The sequence below is a fragment of the Danio rerio genome, chromosome 20 (genome assembly GCF_052040795.2).
Source record: "Danio rerio strain M-AB ecotype USA chromosome 20, GRCz13ab, whole genome shotgun sequence".
Lineage (NCBI taxonomy): Eukaryota > Metazoa > Chordata > Actinopteri > Cypriniformes > Danionidae > Danio > Danio rerio.
In genome coordinates this window covers 5,096,940-5,120,503 of record NC_141040.1, presented here as the reverse complement: position 1 = coordinate 5,120,503, position 23,564 = coordinate 5,096,940, and the positions used below count along the sequence as shown (strand labels likewise).

General features: G+C 37.4%; 1 protein-coding gene across 27 annotated transcripts in view; it reads left to right on the top strand.

The window, feature by feature from the left end:
• The window catches only part of arid1b (AT-rich interaction domain 1B), a 156,633-nt gene that overhangs the window by 66,488 nt on the left and 66,581 nt on the right, over positions 1–23,564 (top strand).

Below are 23,564 nucleotides of genomic sequence, written 5' to 3'. Positions count from 1 at the left end.
CCGGGGGTGCCAGAAATGAGCGCGGTTAAGTTGGTTTTGTTATCGATATTCCTGACACATTCAGTGATAAACGGCAATAACTCAAAAACCTCTTACCCTAAAAATATGTAAAGTGTGTTTCCTACAAAAAGACAAAGCTGGTTATGTTTCATAGATGTCTTTTTTTTCCGCTCGATATTACGAGCACTGCTCCATTTAAGCCCTCGTAATATGCGTTTAGCCAGGAGAGCTCACGCTGAGCAGAGCTCTCAGTAAGGGACCGTCGGAAAAGTGCTTTTATTTTTTTTTCGTTTTTTTTTTTTTTGCTCCGTCCTGCGTGTTTTGTTTTAAACACAACTAATTTTCTCTTAAATGAACACAAACTGTTACTAAAGTAGTCGAATGCTTTATTATTGATCTGTGCATTCTTACATTAACGCCTCTGTTATCAAACAAAACACAATGAGAGATTCATTTGCTGCTCTTCACTAAATAACTATAGTAACTTTATTCTGTTGTAAACTTCTAAGGAAGAAGGGGAGAATCTTTCGGTTGTCTTCAAAGCAGAATCCTTTTTAATTAGAAGAACTCAGCGTGGCTGTGGCGTCATCGAAAGCAAACTCTAAACTGCACAGCAAAACACTATACATTTATACATTTTACAGCATGTAGGTGGGGTCAGATGCTAATGAAGTGTTGTGGTCAGCAGGGTAAACTGCTTTTTCAGGCCTGGTCTTATCATGTTATAGAGACAGAAACCACCTAACTAGTTGACCGAAAAGAGAAAAACAGAAAACTAACACTTTGCATTACTGTCGATAATAAATTTATGTTTCTACAATTCAATATGCAAGTACAATAAAAATGAAGTAGATTTTATAGCTTTATTTAATTTCTGTATAGGCCATTGATTTTAATAGGCTAGACCTTTTATTTTACTTAATTACAAATATGTTTATTCGAAACGGCCAACTTATCTTTATTAACTTCACCTGTATGTTTATTTTCAAAGTGTGGGATTTTATGTGTTCCCCAGTTTGTACATGGGCTACCAGCAGCTGTCAGATTTCAGTGTTATTTTTTTATACAATACACTAGGAACTCTTGGCTTTTAGGTAAAACAAAATGAGTATTGCAATAAATCGTTTAAATTTTTTTTCTTCTTAACCTTTAACTTTTCCTATTGCCTATAGAATAAAAAAAAACACATGTCAAGCCATGAGAACCAAACCGAACCGAAAACCATGTTAAAAAACCAGGGTAACTGTATTGTTGCACCCCTACTGCAAACATATTATGGTATTTTATGCTTTAGAAGAGTCAAAAACTTACAACATACAGCATCTTTAAATGAATTGTATGGTTAACCGTTTCTCGAATCCCGGAAATTGAAGTATACGTTGAAGCTCTGCTCTTTGGAAGACAAGCCTAGAATGTTACTGTTATGTATCTACGAGACAAAACATATTTTGAGGACAGATGGTGCCTCCACCTTTGATTAGGGTGAAGAGTGGAACATGTTCACCCCAGGATGTAGTTCATCAGCAATGTCTCCTGTCACTACACTCCTAGCAATTGTTAGCAGACAGCAGACGATACCCACAGCTGGCATGACGCCACCTCCAACTGTGCAAGGTGGTTTTATCAGAGTTTTTTTTTTAATATCTAACAGCAAATGCAGCTAAAAATAACCCAGTTTGCCAATAACCCTTTCACACAGACAGTCTTTAATGGTAAATTACCCCGTAAATTACCACTTAAACGTATGTGAACGCTATCTTTTCAGAAATACTGGTAAATCAGTCCTGGCAGTCTTCCAGGAGGAGAAGTCGTATCATTAGCAGTAAATTACTGTTGTGATGCCACATGTGAGGAAAACATAAGAACACCAGTATGAGCAATTACCAGGTCGGGATCTGCTAACGTAATTTGGGCCAATCAGACAGCTGTGATAGAGCTTGGACGATTAGTTTGTGCCATTTACAGGAAGATCAGCTGGTTCGTGTATGGCGCTAAATGGACATCTGACTGTTGTGTTTTGCTTTACAAGTGTAATAAGATTTGTACTGAAAGAAACAGCTGAAACTAAAGCGCTAATCCTCATCCAGGTGGATAAAAAAGCACTACATTACTTGCAGGTCCACACAGGATCCAAACCCAAATTGCAGAAAACTATTATTCAGCCTGTTTTTTCTTATATAAATAAGTTTTTAAAAATGGGTGTTGTTAAAATTAGCGCGTTAACGCATGCTATTAATTTGAAATATTTAACATGTTAAAACAAATTAACGCGGTTGCATTGTTTTTTATTTCCTGTTGTGGTGGACGTGTGTTCAGCGTGCAAAGAAATATGGATAAGACCAAGGAAGCACTTTTAGAAGGATTACTTTTAGGATACTCATCCGGAGGTCCTCAGATTATGCGGAGTCACTGATTGGATCCAAGACCAGCGACGAGATGATCCCAATGTTTCCATAATCCAGGACCAGGCTATATCCTGAGCTGCTGCAGCGCTGGTGGTCATGGGGGAGTGGAGAGTATGAGACTGATTCCAGTGGCGCTCCAGGGACAGATGAGTCTTCGCTGAGGCCAGCTTCCAGCCTCCACCGCTGAGACTGCAGCTCTGCACAAAACTTTTGGTCAGCGGAGAAATTCAAATGGTCGTGCCCAACTGAGTCTTTTTCTCTCAAGGTTTTTTTTTCTTCACTCTCCTATAGGTGAAGTTTTTTTTCCCTCTCCGCTGTCGCCTCTGGCTTGCATGGTTCAGAATCGGTAGAGCTACACATCGATGAATTTGCTCTTCAGTGTTTGGACTCTCAGTAATGACTTTAAACCACACTGAACTGAGCTAAACTGAACTGAACTTAAACACTAAAAACTGAACTACTCTGATCCAGTTACTATGACCATTTATGTGAAGCTGCTTTGACACAATCTACATTGTAAAAGCGCTATACAAATAAAGCTGAATTGAATTGAATTCAATTCAATTCAATTAGATGGAAAGTTTTATTATAAAACAATTAATGTCCCATCACTAGGCTATCCAGCTTTTCCTCCAGCGTTTCATGCAATTTCATGCGTTTCATTTTAAATTATTCGACTTTAACTGCAGTTTCACTTTCAATCAGCAGCATTTTGATCATGCCCCGTGACAATTGTTGGATGAGAATATGAAGTATTCCTCCGCCTTTTTTTCCTTGAATGAGTATGAGGTTGAGCTACTTTTACTAAACCATCACAGTCATTTCCGACGAAATCTCTAAACACTAGCATATAAACTTGACACAAGGGAACATTGAAACTCCACTGCCTACTAGTGTTTTGGAGGAGTCATTGCAGAGCAGCGCAGACAGAATCCAGCATTTGGCCGGAGTGTTTAACAAGGGTTGAGTCTTGTGTAGGAACTCAAGATGGATACTTTTGTTTTGTGTTTACTTTACGATTAAAGTTGTTTAACAATCACCAATTGCCTACTAGTGTTTCGGAGGAGTCATTGCAGCACAGACAGAATCCAGAATTAACATGTTGCGACGCGGAATGCTAGACTTGTATTGGTTGGCTTGATAGTAATGATGAATGTGGGCGGGTGTTTAACAAGTGTTGAGTCTTATGTAGGAACTCAAGATGGATACTTTTGTTTTGTGTTTACGATTAAAGTTGTTGAACATTCGCCAGTTCCTGCCTTTTTTCCTTGAATGAGTATGAGGTTAAGCTACTTTAACTGTAGCATCGCACGCATTTCCTTCGAAGGCTCTAAACACTTGACACAGCCGAAAACTGAAACTCCACTGCCTCCTAGTGTTTCGGAGGAGTTATTGCAGAGCAGCGCTGACAGAATGCAGAAGTATAAATACTCACTGCGGTTTAGGCTACGTGCAAGGTACAGATCGGTGATCACTTGACGTAGTTGTATAAATCAGGTTTAATGGAATTGTGCCACCTATTAATAGAAATTCTCCCATCATTTACTTCTACTATGGATGTCAATGGTTACAGTTTTCTAACATTCTTCAAAATATTTATGTCATTTGTGGTCAACAGATTAAGAAAAACTGTGTGAGTAAATCAAATGCAGTCGCAGTTCCGTTTTGTGCCACTAGTGGAACAGCAATAATACAGGAACGATGCTCAGACTGATAAAATGGACCTCCTCACACGGGGTACAGTCTGTTTGAAGGCCATTTCCTTTACCACAGAGCTCAGCGATGCCCTGCATGCGAGACTGGAGCTGTTCAGACGTTCCGGGTGAGAAATGATGGCTGAGACGAGTTTGACAGGCCACCTGCTGAGCGAGTCTGATCCGCCATAGACGTCTCCTATCACTGCTGTCAACTGAAGCACTGACATCAGCCACAACAGAAAGCCACTGTCACACTTCAGTGTTTAATGGGCTGTGAATGGGAGCTGCACACAGTGACGAGCGCGCGCGTGTGTGTGTGTGTGAGGGTAGCAATTTTACATGCTCTATCAGACAGCTCTTTGAAGCTACCAGAGACAAGATGAGATATGATGAGGTGACTGGAGATCTGACATCTTCTCTCTCTCTCACATATATACACTTCTATCAGTGTGGCTCTTCGTACACACACACACACACAGTATTTCTCATTATCACACAGTGCGGATAACGTAGTCTTTTGTTGTCTGTTCTTTTTCACTGTTTCGTTTTTTTATCTGCGTGTCTTTAAAGGGAGGCAGCTTCCTTCATTTCTCCATCTAAACACACACAAACACTCGCGGTAATGATCTGACTGTTTCAGTTTCTCCGCTTGTCCTTCATATTGTTTTTTTATGTTTTATTTAAACATTTGTGGAATATTTAGAGTATTCTAGAGTATTTAAAGTATTATTTAGGCATGGCGACACAGTGGCGCAGTAGGTAGTGCTGTCGCCTCATAGCAAGAAGGTCGCTGGTTCGAGCCTCGGCTCAGTTGGCGTTTCTGTGTGGAGTTTCGCGTGGGTGTCCTCCGGGTGCTCCGGTTTCCCCTACAGTCCAAAGACATGCGCTACAGGTGAATTGGGTATATAGGCTAAATTGTCTGTAGTGTATGAGTGTGAATGAGTGTGTATGGAGGTTTCCCAGTGATGGGTTGCAGCTGAAAGAGCATCCGCTGCATAAAACATATGCTAGATGAGTTAGCGGTTCATTCCGCTGTGGCGACCCTAGATTAATAAAGGGACTAAGCCGAAAAGAAAATCATGAATGAATGATAACAGGAGCCTGTGTAGTTTATGAAATCATCACGCTCAGGGCTCAACAATAAGGACTGCCTGATGGTCTGGGGCCAGCCAGATGCTCGGTACAGTAGGCAGGATCGTTACTGGCCCGATCGGGTCACTGATGCTCTGTCGCTAAAGTTTAATTTGTCAATTGCAAGCAAATACAGTCAGAATGGAGAAACAGTTTGTGTTTTTAAGCCTTCAAATGCTACCTTCTCGGTTCCTCTTATCTGATTGGATGTTGTTAGCACATTATTTTTTCCCCGTAACAACCAGTACAGCGAAGAGACAGCAACATTGGGGGCAACATCAAGTGATGATGCTAAAGGAAGACATTTGTTTCTAACATCTTGGAAGCAGACATTTACGAGGGTACACCACAAATAAAAAAAATAAAGTGATGTTTTGTACAGTTTGACGTCAGATTGGCAGGTCAGCCATCTTTTGTTTCGCAATAAGTACCTGCACATTTTGCTACTTTGAATTTTGCTCATTCTACATTTATTACCATTTTTACCATATTTAAATTCTAGATTTCAAAACATTTTGACACGTTTTTTTAAATTTGTGGCTAAAAAATAGCTATTAACTTTTGTTTCGGTAGGGCCAGTGAAAATATTGGCAGGACAAGTAAAAATGTGAACCACTGGTCCGATCGGGCCAGTAGTAAAAATCCTTAACGTTGAACCCTGACGTTGCCTTGTTTACTGCAGTAACCAGGGAAACACTGTTATTTCTGCTGCTGTATAGGCGCCAACTGCTGGATTAACATTTTTATTCAGTATATAAATACAAATTTAGTTAATGATTCGTTTCTTGCCATCAGTATTTAGTAAATATACTGCAAGTTAAAATGTCTGTTACTGGTTGAAACCTGAAGGTCTTAAAATGTATGCAAAGAGTCTTAAAAAGATCTTAAAAAGTATTGAAATTCAATCTCTGATTCCTGTATATACCCTGAAGTCTCTAACTTTACCCTACGGTGTAGCACAGGGGTGTCAAACTCAATTCCTGGAGGGCCGAAGCCCTGCACAGTTTAGTTCCAATCCTGCTCCAACACACTTACCTGTAGGTTTCAAACAAGCCTGAAGGACTCAATTAGTTTGATCAGGTGTTTAATTAGGGTTGGAACTAAACTGTGCAGAGCTGTGGCCCTTTTGGAACTGAGTTTGACACCTGTGGTGTAGCATATTGCAAATAAATGAGATACTAAAGGGATAGTTCACTTAAAAACAAACATTGAGCATTTCTTTCTGTTGAAAACCAAAGGAAATATGTTAAAGAAAGCTGAAAAACCCCAACCGTTGACTTCCACAGCAAAACAAAACAGATTCTATAGAAGTTAAAGGCTGCTGCTTTTCCACATTCTTCAAATTATCTTCTGTTCTGCTCAGAGGAAAGAAAGTCAAAACGTTTTGGAACAAGTGACGGGTGAGTAAATGATGATAGAAACTTCAGTTTTGGGTAAACCATCCCTTTAAAATAAAATAAACTGGGTTTTACCGGAAATTACCGGATTCCAGATTAACATTAATAATTGTGCGGCTTATGAAACTCTCATTTTAATAAGCGCAGCTACAAGTTTATCGTAATGTGCATCAGAAAATATGTATATGGGCGTTTACTCTTTTGAGATTTTTTTTTTTATTTTGACAAGTGGTCAGAATAACAAATGTTTTTTTTTAAGTAACAAACACACATGCAGAGAGAAAGAGAGACACTCGCTAATTCATTCATTCATTCATTCATTCATTCATTCATTCATTCATTCATTCATCCATTCATTCATTCATTCATTCATTCATTCATTCATTCAAATGTAGTATTGCATATCTCTATTATGTAATAAAAATAGGTCTGGTCCAGAATGTTAATGGAGTCGTGCAGTGTTCAGCCAGGGCCTTTGTTATGCAGTCATTAAACATGTCAAATGTTTGATTATACTGCAATGATTTGTTTAAAGGCTGTTTTAAAAGTAAACAGCGAGTGAAGCTCAGCAGCGACCGCACACTTTTTTTCCTGCAGCTTTCTTTCAGGGAGTATTTTCTCATTCGTTTTCTCCAGGAGGATTTCAAAACAGTCAATAAAAAGTTGTAAGACTGGAACCAAACAAACCAAATCCAAGATTTATCAGAACATTACAGCATTTAGTCTGGAAACCAGAGAGGACAGAATGCACAAAGGAACTAAACTACGTATTTAATGCATGAACCTACTACTACTAGCAGTAGCATTACTATTATTACTTTATATATATATATATATATATATATATATATATATATATATATATATATATATATATATATATATATATATATATATAGTTGAAGTCAGAACTGTTAGTCCCCTTTTGATTTTTTTCTTCTTTTTTAAATATTTCCCAAAAGATTTTTAACAGAGCAAGGACATTTTCACAGTGTGTCTGATAATATTTTTTCTTCTGGAAAAAGTCTTATTTGTTTTACTTCGGCTAGAATAAAAGCAGTTATTATTTAAAAAAAAAAACATTTTTGGGACAAAATTATTAGCCCCTTTAAGCTATTTTTTTTTTCGATAGTCTACAGAACAAACCATCGTTATACAATAACTTGCCTAATTACCCTAACCTGCATAGTTCACCTAATTAACCCAGTTAAGCCTTTAAATGTCACTTTAAGCTCTATAGAAGTGTCTTGAAAAATATCAAGTAAAATATTATTTACTGTCATTATGGCAACGATAAAATAAATCAGATATTAGAAATGAGTTTTTAAAACTATTATGCTTAGAAATGTGCTGAAACAATCTTCCCTCCTTTAAACAGAAGTTGGGGAAAAAAATAAACAGGGGCACAAATAATTTGCAGGGCTAATAATTCTGACTTCAACTTTATATATATATATATATATATATTAGGGCTGGACAATAATTCGATATCAACATATATTGCGATATTTTTTTTTCAATATAACAGTGATTTGATTTTGTGATAAATTTGTATATATATATATATATATATATATATATATATATACATGCTATTATATATAAGATCTTATACATTGTATCATTTGTCACTGAATGACTTGACTTCCTTAGGCGTGAAGAGCGTGATCATGTCACTTGCGTGATGACGTACATCACAGACACGCTGCCAGCGCTCAGCAGTTCAATTAAATTAGTTTAATTAAAAACTGCTTTTATTCTAGCCAAAAAACTTTCTTTAGAAGAAAAAATATTATCAGACATACTGTGAAAACTTCCTTGTACATCATTCGGGAAATATTTAAAAAAGAAAAAATAATTCAAAGGGGGGCTAATAATTCTGAATTCAACTATATTAAACTATATTGCAGTGAATGAAAATATTGCAATGTCAGATTTTTCCCAATATAATGCAGCCCTGATATATGTTTCTATATATATATATATATATATATATATATATATATATACATACATACACACACACACACACACACACACACACACACACACACACACACACACACACACATGATATATATAATAGTTCAATTGTCAAAAGATAATGTATGTAGTTAGCTTTGATATATGGGCTATGGGTTTTTAATTTAAATTAAATCTATTAAAATAAAACTTACTTTGAATTGTAATATTATTTGACAATTTTCTTTTATTTACACAATTTTTAATTCTTAATGGGACCTATTATGCCTCTTTTTACAAGATTTCAAATAAACCTCTGATCTCCCTAGAGTGTGTATGTGAAGTTTCAGCTCAAAAAAACACACAAATAATGTTTTATAACTCTTTAAATCTGCCCCTTTTAGGCTTTGATCCAAATTGTGCCGTTTTGGTGACTGTCACGTTAAATTCAAATGAGATTGAGCTCCCAGCCCTCTTTTCAAAAGAAGGCGGAGCTGTCAAGCAGATTCAAAACTCCACTGGCAGACGGCTGCTTCTCACTCAGGGCAGTCTATGCTAATGATAGAGAAGTTGTCACTAATGAGCGGGGCTTTCCCTATTTGTTGACATGTACAAAGGGAGATGTGTTTAATGAAGTGTGATTTGAAAAATTATAATTAATTTTTACATTCGAGGCTGGCTTTATTCACACAGTTCCCACACAACACTTTTTATATACAGATTTTTGTACAATATGTCCCCTTTATAAAACAATTAACAGTCTTTTCAACCACTAACTTCAAAAGGTAGCATATCGTCACTTAATTCCCGAGCTCTAGGTCTGTCTTGAAAGCTTTAAACTTTATCAGTGAAAATCAATTTCACTATGGAGATTGGGAATGACCTTTTTTATTTCCCGAACCCTGCTGTGGCGCTCTGCTGGTGTTTTCACACCCACTGTGGTTCAATTCTTTGCCGTTCACACTTAGCCAAGCACCACTTTAGATTTTTTTTTCCACCTGAAGCACATAGAGTAACCTCAGAGTTCATCTACTCGCTCACCAGATGTGTGAAATATAGAGCTTTTTACATCAGAAGTGTAGCGTGTATCTGTGTCACACTGATTTTTTTTTTTTTTAGTATGAAGACTTATTATTGTGGCCTTCTCCTGTCAGAAAGATATTTTTTTTTCCTCCGTCTCTCTTGCGGTTGCTTAATCCACCTCCACTCCCGGCTCCAGCACGCTCGCTGTGTCTGGGGAACGCTCTCGTCAAACCCAATATGTCAGCCTCTTTTCAGATTGTCAGGCATCACAACAGGGGAAGAGAATTCCTCCGTCAGCGTATTATATATGTGTGTGTGTGTGTGTGTGCTCGTATTGCCTAACAGCCCCTCTGCCTCACTGATGTGCGACTATCCATTGTCTCTTCTTATGACTGGCTGGAGCACAAAGCCCTGAGGTACTCCTGCATTCATTTTTGGATTTCTTTTTCTTTTTTTGAGTTTTAAGTTAACAAAATCTGTACAATTTGTCACACACACACACACACATTACTGGTGGGCCCTTATCGGCGTTAACAGGAGACTCTTATTGCACGATAAAAAAATAATTAAAAATCGCCGTTAATCTATACTCAAAGTTGGGTTGGGAGCTGGGTCTGTTCTACGCATTCTGTGATGACTTTCACCTTGATATTTTAGCACAAATGGATACCCGACTGGTGAGCCGTCTGTCAAAAAAGTGCCCTTCTGAATCAAATCAGCAGGATGCCTGACTTTATCTGCAGTCAGTTTCACTTTAACTCATGAACATTTCATTCATGCCCCCTTGACAAACTGAGGTATTAGACGCAAATAAGGAGTAAGGACTTGGGAGAGTGTTATGGAATTTAATAACGCACGCGATGTGTGTGTGCGGTGCTTTACTGAGAACCGCCTGTGTGGACCTTGTCGGAAAATATGGCGAAAAGTCCTACATGAAATTATACAAGGCTTTGAGCGTCTCCATATGACGCCTGAGGAATTAGGAGATGAGCCCCTAATCTAATGCGCCACCTGGCTTGAGAAACCTGTTCTCAAAGACTTATTATTTGTGTAGCACACATATTCTGAATGCCTTCGGCAGAATTCAAATGAGCCATTTTAATACAGATTAATTCCGAGATTAATCTAGATAAAAAAATGTATCTATGCCCACTTATATATATATATATATATATATATATATATATATATATATATATATATATATATATATATATATATATATATACAGTTGAAGTCAGAATTATTCGCCCCCCTTTGAATTTTGTTTATTTTTTAAATGTTTCCCAAATTATGTTTAACAGAGCAAGTAAATTTTCACAGAATGTCTGACAATATATTTTCTTCTGGAGAAAGTCTTATTTGTTTTATTTCGGCTAGAATAAAAGCAGTTTTACATTTTTAAACACCATTTTAAGGACAAAATTATTAGCCCCTTTAAGCTATATCTTTTTTCGATAGTCTACAGAACAAACCCTCGTTATACAATAACTTGCCTAATTACTCTAACCTGCCTAGTTAACCTAATTAACCTAGTTAAGCCTTTAAATGTCACTTTAAGCTGTAGAGAAGTGTTGTGTTAAATATCTAGTACAATATTATGTACTGTCATCATGGAAAAGATAAAATAAATCAGTTATTAGAAATGAGTTATTAAAATCTATCATGTTTAGAAATGTGTTGAAAAAAATAAACAGGGCTATTAATACTAACTTCAACTGTATGTATGTATGTATATGTGTGTGTGTGTGTGTGTGTGTGTGTGTGTATATATATATATATATATATATATATATATATATATATATATATATACAGTTAAAGTCAGAATTATTAGCCCTCTTCAATTTTTTTTCTTCTTTTTAAAATATTTTCCAAATGATGATTAACAGAGCAAGGACATTTTCACAGTATGTCTGATAATATTTTTTCTTCTGGAGAAAGTCTTATTTGTTTTATTTTGGCTAGAATAAAAGCACTTTTGAATTTTTTATGAACCATTTTAGGGACAAAATTATTAGCCCCTTTAAGCTATTTTTTATCTAGTAAAATATTATTTACAGTCATCATGGTAAAGATAAGATCAATAATCAGTTATTAAAATTATTATGTTTAGAAGGGTGTTGAAAAAAATCTTCTCTCCGTTAAACAGAAATTGGGGATAAAATAAACAAGCGGTCTAATAATTTATGGGGCTAATAATTCTGACTTCAACTGTATATATATTTTTATTTATATATAATTTCTGAAAACAACGCAATATTTTGTGCTTGTCAAGAAAACGCTTCTTGATTTGAGAATTGTTTGATATTTCTATTAGAAACAAGAGAAAAACTCTTAAGTATTTTTTTTTTTTTGCAGTCTAAAACCCTGTGTTTTTGCATAGTGTGTATTATGGTGCATCATCAATGTATTATGCTATTATTGCTTGAATATATTTCTTTTTCTTTTGGCACTCCATATCAATTGATTGAATTCGGAGCTGTTTTGAAGAGACCAGGCTTTAGATATCCACGCTTGGCTCTCCAATTATCCTCTCATAATTCCTCCATATTTTAATTGGCTCGTACGGGGGGCTGTCATGTGAAATGATGAAGGATGAGGGTTGGGTGGGCTGCGCTAGTCAGTCTCACCAATCAGAATAGAGAGACTCTGCATTCATTTTTTTTTTTTTTGTAATTCTCTGTCTTCTCTCCTCTGCTGAGATTTGGAGGGTGAGAGATGGAAAGAGAGGAACTTTGAATGGCCAATGAGGCTGAATAATTGCGATCATCAATTAAAGAAGCCAGAGACTTAACGAATATAACTAATTATGGACATAAATCAAGCAAGCTACAGCCTCGGCTAATTTGTACAAGGTTGAAGTGGTTTGACTTTTACCGCTAGGAGTTTTGTCGAGGAATGATGGTGAATGTGACTACAGTGTGTCACCCAATAAAATAAAACAAAGAAAAAAAACAACAACAAATCATCAAATAATATAAATATTATATCATATACTGTATTTTTTCTTTAGTCATTAAGTAGCTTTTTTTGTGTGTGGAAAGTTTGACAGATCTTCATGCCTAAAAAAATCTGCAGCTACATTTATGAATTGTTACATACTGTTAAAAACAAAACTAATCCGTCAAATGAATGGTAAAAACAGCAGCTGTGGTGGCTGGAATTTAACCATTAAAACTATGGTAGGAACTACTGATGGGTCGTTCTTGAATGATTTGTTCATTTCGAATGAATCTTTTATCCAATTCAATTCATCTTTATTTCTGTAGCGCTTTTACAATGTAGATATTTCAAAGCAGCTTCACATAGAAGTTCTAGTAAATCGAAACTGTGTCCAGGGTTCCCGCGGGGTCTTAAAAAGTCTAAAGTTTAAAAGTTGAAAACTTAGGCCTTGCTGTTTTAGTTCTTAACCACTTACCGGGTCCGTGACGTCATCGACTTTCGCTTTCAGATTTAAAAGGCTAGCGTTGCACCAGACCCCCGTAAGTGGATCACTTTGGTTTTTATTCTTCTGTATAAAAGTTATTTACACTTAAATACACAGTATTTTGGATACCCGAGCTAGGTATTTTACATTGGTTCATTTTCATATTTTTTATATGACACATGTACAAGTTATAGCTCAAATGAAAGCTCTTGCCGGTGCTAAAACGGTTCTAGCATTTTGTTGACTGAATTATATTCACATATCAAACAGTTGTTGAATGAATTGCGGTGTTTCCATGGCGCAGAAATGTAAACAATACATTCATGATCAATAAGCAGCCCCAGATAGCACAGACAGCTGTCATCTCTGTTTTTTAGGTGATGTGCATAAGTAATCCTTTTATATGTCTGATGTGGTTCAAACACAGTGAATTATGTTTGATCAAACAAAAGAATAGTGAAACATTTAAACAATGATCGATCCCTGTGGCTTGTACAGCACCTCTCATCAGTTGGAATACAATAATTTTTGCATAGATTATGGTAGAGACATTTTTCTTTTTTCCTATCATTACAGACATGTGCAGGAACCACCAAAATTAATTACAGCACGCTAGACCACACAGAACCTAAAAGATACACGTTCAAATTTGAGTTTATAAAAAAAAAAATTCAAAAAGTGCCTCTTTTTTTAGGTGTTTATTATAACACAGACGACATATACAGTTATTTTAAACACTTTCAATGGTGTTTTATAAAAATTCAAAGGGTTTTCTTTAAAATGATACCAAATTTTTGCATTTACACCTCTGCATGTGGATTTGGGAAGCTTTTAAATTTGGGTAGGCAAAATCTAGGTGGAAATCCCCAAATAGCAGCAGAGTTTAAGTGGAATATTGTTGCACTGGTCTTTTTTCCGATGTCCATGTAACGCTTCATATAATGCTCGTTTTAAATTATTTTTTGTTGTTGTTGCTTGGTTTTCGTATTGTTGTAGTTCTTTACTTCACTAGTCCAATTGTAATTTGCGGTATTACAACTACAAATGAGACCAGCATGCAATAGCCAATCAGCTTTCTGTTATTGAACTCACGACGTCATCGATGTGTTTGCGGAGGTTCGCTTTGGGTGTGCGCGATATGATTCCAGCAGGCGGAGCTCACGAAAATTTTTGAGACTCGGTTGAACAGATCGCTCGAGCCACGTTTGATTTGAGTTGAATATGAAACACTTTGAAGAGATTTTGTCTGAAACAGGTACGAGTGTACACACCTTTATGATCCGTCTATGTGTGATCAAATGGAGAACCAGATGACCAATAATTCTTGGCTCAGCCCTAGAAAAGGAGGAAAGTTTTTGGAAAAGTTTGGAAAAACCTGAGGGATAAGTTTGTTAGAACAAAAAAGATGCAAAAGTGGAATGTTTTTGCACCAATCATAGGTTTTAAACTGATGTATATACTACAATTTTGAAGTTAAAACAATTTACAAGTTACAAACTTAAATTAATTAACAAATTATGTATTTGATAACTGGAAAGGAATATATGAACCTATCGGTTTACAATATACTGATGCCCAATTTCTGGGCTTCATTGGTAATATTGGTCAGGAATGTCGGACCATTATTGCGTTTTTAGCTTATAAGTAAAGGACAGACACTAGCCAGACTAGTGTAAATTGTTGAGTTGGCAAAATAAAAAATAAAACAAAAAGTCAGTATTTTTAGTAGGTGTACCTTTTTTTTTTGCTTTTATTCTTGCCATAATAAAAAATATAATTGTAGAGCAACACATGTTCTGTTGTCAATAATATTTAACTTTAATAGGTAGAACTGTCCGAGATATGAACAAAAGCAAGTGAAAAGTTTGATTTTAAATTCTTAAATGGTTATAAAAATCATTATAATAAATTATAAAAATAATAAAAACAATACGTTAAAATTCTTCAATGATATAAACGATATGACCTAGTTCCACAAACTTTCTACTTCTCTACATCCGTCTGATTTTCCTGTCTGTTTTTTTGACCGCCTCCTGTCATTTAAAAGAATATCTCAATGGTGAACACGTCAAGTATAAAAGCCTCGTCCGTTTTGTGAGGGGCGCGATGAAAATTTCAGTAATTTTCAACCACTTTTCCGGGGCCGGGTCATAGGGCAGCAGTCTTAGGAAAGAACCCCAGACTTCCCTCTCCCCAGACACTTCCTCTAGCTCCTCCAGGGAATCCCAAGGCGAGACATAATCCCTCCAGCGTGTCCTGGGTCTTCCCCGAGGCCTCCTCCTGGTGGGACAAACCTGGAACTCCCTAGGTAGGCATCCGAAACAGATGCCTTAGCCACCTCAACTGACTTCTATCAGTGTGGAGGAGCAGCGACTCTACTCTGAGCTCCTCTCGGGTGTCAGAGCTCCTCACCCTGTCTATAAGGGTGCGCCCTGCCACCCCTGCGAAGGAAACTCATTTTGGCTGTTTGTGTCCAAGATCTTGTTCTTTCAGTCAAGACCCAAAGGTCATGATTACTGTTTAGAGTAGGAACATAAATTGATGGGTAAATCGAGAGCTTTGCCTTTCAGCTCATCTCCTTCTTTACCTCAATGGACCTGTACATCGACTGCATTACTGCTGCCACTGCACCCATCCACCTGTCAATCTCAGGTTCCATCCTTCCCACACTCGTGAACAAAACCCCAAGATACTTGAACTCCTCCACCTGGGGTAAGGACTCTACTCCAACCTGGAGATGACAAACCACCTTTTTCTGGTGGAGCACCATGGCCTCGGACTTGAAGGTGCTGATTCTCATCCCAGCCGCATCACACTCGGAAATTAGATTGGAAATTTCCAATAACTAATTTCTTTTGTCTTTGCATTTTGTCTTTGCATTAGCATTAGCATTTGACGACAGTGCATTGTTTTATTGCTAGTTATTTTGCAAGATGCTAGTATTCCACTTAAAGTGCAATTTAAAGTCTACTGGGTTAGATTTGCTAGACAAGGAAAAGTCATTGGACAACAAGTGTAGCCAATATGAAAAATAAAGGCTAATAATATTGACCTTAGCGTTAAAAAAAATGAAGCTTAACTAAGAGAAATAAGACTTTCTTCCTAAGGAAAAATTGTAGAAAACTATAAATATATATTTATTTTTTATATGATTTCATTAATATATAATTATATATTTTAAAAAATAATAACTTGTCTTAAGGTGGCGCAGTGGGTAGCACGTTCTCCTCACAGCAAGAAGGTCGCTGGTTCGATCCTCGGCTCAGTTGGCGTTTCTGTGTGGAGTTTGCATGTTCTCCCTGCGTTTGCGTGGGTTTCCTCCGGGTGCTCCGGTTTCCCCCACAGTCCAAAGACATGCGGTACAGGTGAATTGGATAGGCTAAATTGTCCGTAGTGTGTGTGTGTGTGTGTGGATGTTTTCCAGAGATGGGTTGCGGCTGGAAGGGCATCCGCTGCGTAAAGACTTGCTGGATAAGTTGGCGGTTCATTCCGCTGTGGCGACCCCAGATTAATAAAGGGACTAAGCCGACAAGAAAATGAATAAATGAAAAACTTGTCTTGCTTTGTTAAACATCATTCAGACAATATCTGGGAAACAGAATACTAATTTCACAAGAGTGCTTACGATTTTGTCTACAAATATATGTTAAAAACTGAAATTCAAAGGTGTTGGCAATCATAGGATAAAATCCTTATGAAATGTGCCTTTTTGTGGCCACCCCACTTCTTTAAGTCATCTGGAAAAAGAGTCCATGATAACATTAGCAAACTGTTAAGCGTAAACCGGAAAAGCCAAGAATTTCCAGTGGAGAAAGTTCCCACTAGAAGTAGTTGACCCACAGTCTTCACGATGCCCCATCATCGAGGCCGATATGTGCGCAAACCTGAGCACGTGTTTCTCTTCATCCTTAACTAGGTCATCCCCATTAAGTCTACAATGTGAATTTAGACTCTTCCGAAGACTGTTTGAGTTTCCATCACAGTCATTCATTGTGCTCCATGAGCCGCACTGCTCAGGCTGGGACCGCTGGCTCGTGTGTTGTGAAATTTAAGGTCTCATTGGAAAGTTTTGCTCCATATTCATTTCGTACCTCTTGGCCTATTGTACACCATGGTAAAGGAAATCACTTTTATTTTTCCCTCATTTGGAAACCGTGCTGAATTTAGTTTCGTTTGTAGGACTGTACCACAGGAAATAAAGCAAATGTATCAATGTTTTAGTAATTTTTTTGAATATATACAAATAAAACATTGAGGTTTCTGTTTATAATGCCATCCTAATTATATATCGGTATGATAAATGTTTAAATTTGTAAATTCGTCTTGAAACGCATTTGTCCTATTGAATTGATAACGTCTGCTTAACGTGTAATTTATCTCGTGTAATTAATATTCTGGCATACAATTACACTGGTTCCATAAAATAAGATTCGTCTATTTAAATCAACTCTCGATGAAAACTACAAAAACCTTCATTAATAATAGCTAATGTAAATTTTTTAGTTGACACCTTAAAATCATTGAAGTAATCAGATTACAAGTTATTATTTTTATTCAATCTTTTTTTCAGTATAATTTGTTCGAAATGCACTACCTATTTTTTGTAATTATACCTGTTAAAATAATCATTTTACGGCAGCTTTTGATTATATCGTATGCTGTGATAAAAGCTATTAATCGCAAAATGAAAAAAATATTTCGTCACTTTGTACGACTTTGGTGAACGATAGGACGTGCTTGAAATTAAATGTAAAAATATTGTGTTTTTATTTACTCATTGTTTTATATTATTTGTTATTTAATTTTAGATAGCATTTGTTTTTGTTATTTTTAGAAGTAATTGACGACCTCCCCACAGGAACAGAAGCAGGTCTCAGTTTAGCTGTCAGCGCTTCTGGCTCTACCAGCAGTCAAGGCGAGCAGAGTAACCCCGCTCAGTCCCCCTTCTCCCCCCACGCTTCACCCAGAGTTCCCAGCATGCGCAGCGAACCCTCGCAATGTTTTGGTTATTTTTTTTTAATATATACAAATAAAACATTGGGGTTTCTGTTTATAATGCCATCCTAGTTATATATCGGTATGATAAACGTGTAAATTTTTAGAAATTCGTCTTGAAACGCATTTATCCTATTGAATTGCTAACGTCGGCTTAACGTGTAATTTATCACGTGTAATTAATATTCTGGCATACAATTACACTGGTTCCATAAAATAAGATTCGTCTATTTAAATCAACTCTCGATGAAAACTACAAAAACCTTCATTAATAATAGCTAATGTAAATTTTTTAGTTGACACCTTAAAATCATTGAAGTAATCAGATTACAAGTTATTATTTTTATTCAATCTTATTTCCAGTATAATTTGTTTGAAATGCAGTACCTATTTTTTGTAATTATACCTGTTAAAATAATCCTTTTACGGCAGCTTTTGATAATATCGTATGCTGTGATAAAAGCTATTAATCGCAACATGAAAAAATATGTCGTCACTTTGTACGACTTTGGTGAACGATAGCACGTCCTTGAAATTGAATGTAAAAATATTGTGGTTTTATTTACTCGTTGTTTTATATTATTTGCTATTTAGTTTTAGATAGCATTTGTTTTTGTTATTTTTAGTAGTGCATTTCCACCCTGATCTCATGAGGAAACGTAACTATTTTACATTTTGTCAGTTTAGTAGCTAATGTAGTGGCACATTCTGTTGTATAAAAGTGTACGATTTTCGAAAGGTGACACCAAACCCCACTCCTAAACCCAACTCTCATTGGAAGATGGACTAATTGTACTAAATTGTACGAATGAGATTTTACGAATTCATACATATTAGCCACTAAATTAAAAAGTTACGAATTGAAGTGAGAAAGCATTGATATCTTCTACAATTTTATTCCTGTTTAAATGCATTTTAAATGCTTCAGAGCAGCATTAAACAGTTGTTACTTTATGCTGCCTTGAGTTTGGTATCTGAAAATTTGGTGCTTCTGAAGCCGTACATTTCCGTGTAAGGATTTCATTTGAGATTGTGGGAATAGCAACGAGTGGTCATTCAGATTCGATAACTGCTGACTTGTCAGGAGCTCGTAAAGCAGCCACTCTACCAAAGTTCTTTTGCTGCAGTCCTGGCAAGGAGTTGTTAACACCTCAGAGCTTCGAAACATATGTCAGTCTCACTGATGATTACAGTTATTTATCATTGGCTTGACTGTGCTATTGGCTACACACATGATCTCCTGTGAAGTAAAAATGACTGGCCCACCTAAATGGGGTCCGATTTTGGCCACGTAATGTAGCCTTTTTCTAAAAAAAAGAGTCTGCACTTCATCGCGTTGCTTCATCGGAGTTGCTGTAATTTTGTCCATTCACTTACTTTCCTTCAAGTTCTACTTGGAGTTGAAGGCAAAATGATTAGCCGTGGAGTGGTGAAACTTCAATATTGGGCTTATTCTCACTATTAACTTATTGGCATGACTATTTTTAATATATTAGCTGTTTATTAGTACTTATAAAGTACATATTCTGCATGATCGTTGTAACGAGGAGACTGACACGGAGGGATCCATTATGCAGTATGTATTAATCAAGCTCTCACTCAAACACACAATATGCACTAACGTGCAAACACACAACAACAACAGTCTGTGATGGATAAAGACTGGCGATGAACAGACACAGTTTGACCAGGCATAGATCGAGGGCAGGCTGCAAGTATCAGAGTCCGTGTATCAGGCTTGGGTCGTGGGCAGGCAGCGGATATCAGAGTCCGTGTATCAGGCATGGGTCGTGGGCAGGCAGCGAATATCAGAGTCCGTATATCAGGCGCGGGTCGTGGGCAGGCAGAAGGCGAAGCAGAGTCAGAGACAGGCTGGAGTAATGCACGAGGAATCAGGCAGGAATAACGCCCAGAAATGCTGGCCGGGGCTAAACAAGACTTCGCACTGACTGAGCGTTTGGAACTGGCTTATAAAGGGTACGTGGGTCGTTAGCTTGATTCAGAACAGGTGTATGCACAATCAGCGTATGTGCATGATGTAATGTTAGAAGTCCGGAGATGGCGGCCTCTGCTGGCCAGCGAGGGGAATGACTGGAACCGAGTCGGTGACAATCGTATTCTACATCCCTACTTATATCCAATGCCTAAACCTTAAGGGTGTCACGATCCTCCAAATCCTCGATTCGATTACATTTTCGATTCTAAAGTCACGATTCGATTACATTTTCGATTCTTAAGTCTTGATTCGATTCGATTCGATTTTCGATTATGAATAATTAATTAATTAATGACCAATTAATTATTTGTAGCCTACCGTTTAAACTACCTGACCTACATGGTCTTTGTTTTACCCATAAACAAATCATACAGTAAATGAATAAAGGTAAGTTACACACATAATTACCAAAATCGATCTATTGAATTAATCAATCTATTAAAAAAAGTTGGCTAGAATTCTGCATTTTAGGCTTAAATTATAGAGAGACATAGCAGATGAACCGAGACTGCATCAGATCGCGAACCAGATCAGTGTTGATCCTTCTTTCAAGCTGTCAGTGCAAAAATGAACAAAACAACTGGCCTAACACAACATATTATATGATTAAAACATGAAAAAATGATCAGTAACTTCGGTCAATTTCCCTGACGGATAAACCGAGATCAGGCTGAATAAACAGCTCTCGGTAATATTTCAGCATGCTTTCACTTTCGCATTTACCGGTAAGAATGACATCTCGCCCTGCTCATCATTCTCTCTTCATATAGCCGTATATATGGCTATTACACGATCATAATACACTGTGATATAGCCTGGGTTGTTAGTTCGTTGCATTGTTTTGTTTTCTCACTACAATCGATCCGCTCAATAGGGCAGAGACCGTCTCATTCAGGCGATCTCGGACTGATTGATTTGGCGCGGATGCGAGCACAACTGCTGGATATATGCCAAACAAACAGCGCTAACGGGGGAAACGAGACAGATTCCGAAACAAACGTCTATGTGTGAAAGCACCGTAAGATTGTATTTGCACACAATTGACAGACAGTCGCAGCACGCAGATCTGGCTCGATCTGGCAGGCAACAAGGCAGCACTGTACACTGACCCGAGCGTCTCCCACGCTGGCCCCGGGCCATTGGGCAGTCCTTATGGTCGAGTCCTGAAAGTTTAAGCTCTGTTGACGGGTCTCCTGCCTCTGCACAGTTTAACAAGCACTTCAACAAGCCTGTTTTTTCTGTTTGGCAAGCCAAGCTGACGTGACATGGGGGCGTGGCAGCATCGACGATTCTATTCTTTGATTCGATAATCGAAATTGAGCATAAATTTCGATCGATATCGATTTAAAATCGAAATCGTGACACCCCTACTAAACCTAAATACTACCTAAAAAAGAACAGAAAATAAATAGCAATATGCTAATATTAAATAGTAGAGAAAAGCTAACAAGTACACTGATATCAATACACAGAATGTGGATGTGCAGATGGGCTATTTCTAGATTAAACAGAGGTTTGAGAAGTTCTTTATAGTTGTGTAGACCCTGAGGTATTTTGTGTGATGTTTAGGTGGACTATGTTTGTTTTTTTGTACTTAGTGTTCTGTAGCTCTGCTAGTTCAAGTAGAGGCTGGATGTGAAGAGTTTGAAATGAGTTTCCTAGTTTTTATTCTTGGAGGTAAGGCAGAGGGCACCAGAAGAGAGAGAGAGAGAGAGAGAGAGAGAGAGAGAGAAATAAAAAATCATAGTATAATAATAATCCCTTACATTTATATGGTGCTGTTTTAGGTACTTAAAGTGCTTTACAGATGTTGGGGGAATCACCTCATCATCCACCACCAGTGTGTAGCATCCACCTGCATGACACGACGGCAGCCACTTTGCCAGAATGCAAACCACATGCCAGCTTATTGGTGGAGAGGAGTGATGAAGCCAGTTATGATATGGAGATGATTAGGAGGCCATAATGGACAGAGACCAGTGGGCAAAATTTGGCAAGGATATCAGGGACACTCTTTTCAAAGGATATCCTGTATTTTGTAATGACCACAGAGAGTCAAGAGCTCGGTTGAATGTCTCAAACTGTCACCAAAGCAGCACACACTGACAGTATATCATCTCCTTCACTATATTTGGGCATTAGGACCCACACAGACTGCAGGTTGAGCTAACTAACACCATTTCTGGCTGTAACATAGTTTTCCCTTATGGTCTCTCATCCAGGTACTAACCAGGCGACCATGTAACAGCTGCAGAGAGCTTCCAAAAAAAAAATAAATAAATAAAAATAAATAAATAAATATATATATATATATATTGGCCCGATTGGACCAGTGGTTCAGATTTTTACTTGCCCTGCCAAAATTTTCACTGGCCCCATAAAAGAAATAAAAAAGTTAGCCACATATATTAAATAATGTTTCACGAAATAATGTCAGGCGGTTCATTCCACTGTGGCGACCCCAGATTAATAAAGGGACAAAACCGAAAAGATAATAAATGAATGAAAATAATTTCAGTAGTTGTAGAATTGAAACATTTGAAAAATATTTAGAAAAATATAGCAGTATGGAAAACGTGCACGTATTTTATTGCAAAACAAAAGGTGGCTGATTTAAAAGTGACGGCAAACTAAGAAAAACATTACCTTCATTTTTTTCGTCATGCTGTACCTATTTAAATGTTCCCACAAAGTTAGAAACAGACATTTCCATTAGCCTCATAATTTAATGTCGCGGTCATGTTGCCATCTATTAAAATTTAGTGACAAGGCAGCACTGCCCCGATCGGGCCAGTAACAATTCTGTCTACTGTCCCGAGCATCTCTTACACTGGCCCCGGGCCATCGGGCAGTCCTTATTGTTGAGCCCTGTATATATATATATATATATATATATATATATATATATATATATATATATATATATATATTAATAATAATAATAATTGCTTACATTTATATAGCGCTTTTCTTGACACTTAAAGTGCTTTACACTTTGGGGGGAATCTCCTCATCCACCACCAGTGTGTAGCATCCACCTGGATGATGCGGCGGCCATATTGCACCAGAATGCAAATCACACCCCAGCTGATTGGCAGAGAGGAGACAGAGTGATGAAGCTAATTATGGTATGCGGATTGTTAGGAGGCCATGACAGACAGAGGCCAGAGGGTAGATTTGGCCAGGATGCAGGGGTTAAACCCCTACTCTTTTTCGAAGAACATTCTGGGATTTTTAACGGCCACAGAGAGTCAGGACCTCAATTTAACGTCTCATCCGAAAGACGGCTCTCCGAAAGAGTCCCCGTCACTATACTGGGGCGTTAGGACCCGCACAAACTGCAAGTTGAGCGCCCCCTGCTGGTTTCATTAACACCACTTCCGGCAACAACCTAGCTTTCCCATGTGGTCTCCCATCCTGCTTAGCTTCAGTAGGCGATCATGTGGAAGTTGCAGAGGGCTAGCTACCGGCATCCTTATTGGCCGTTTTTGGAGTCCTTAATTAAATCTGAAAATGGCTTAATGTTCA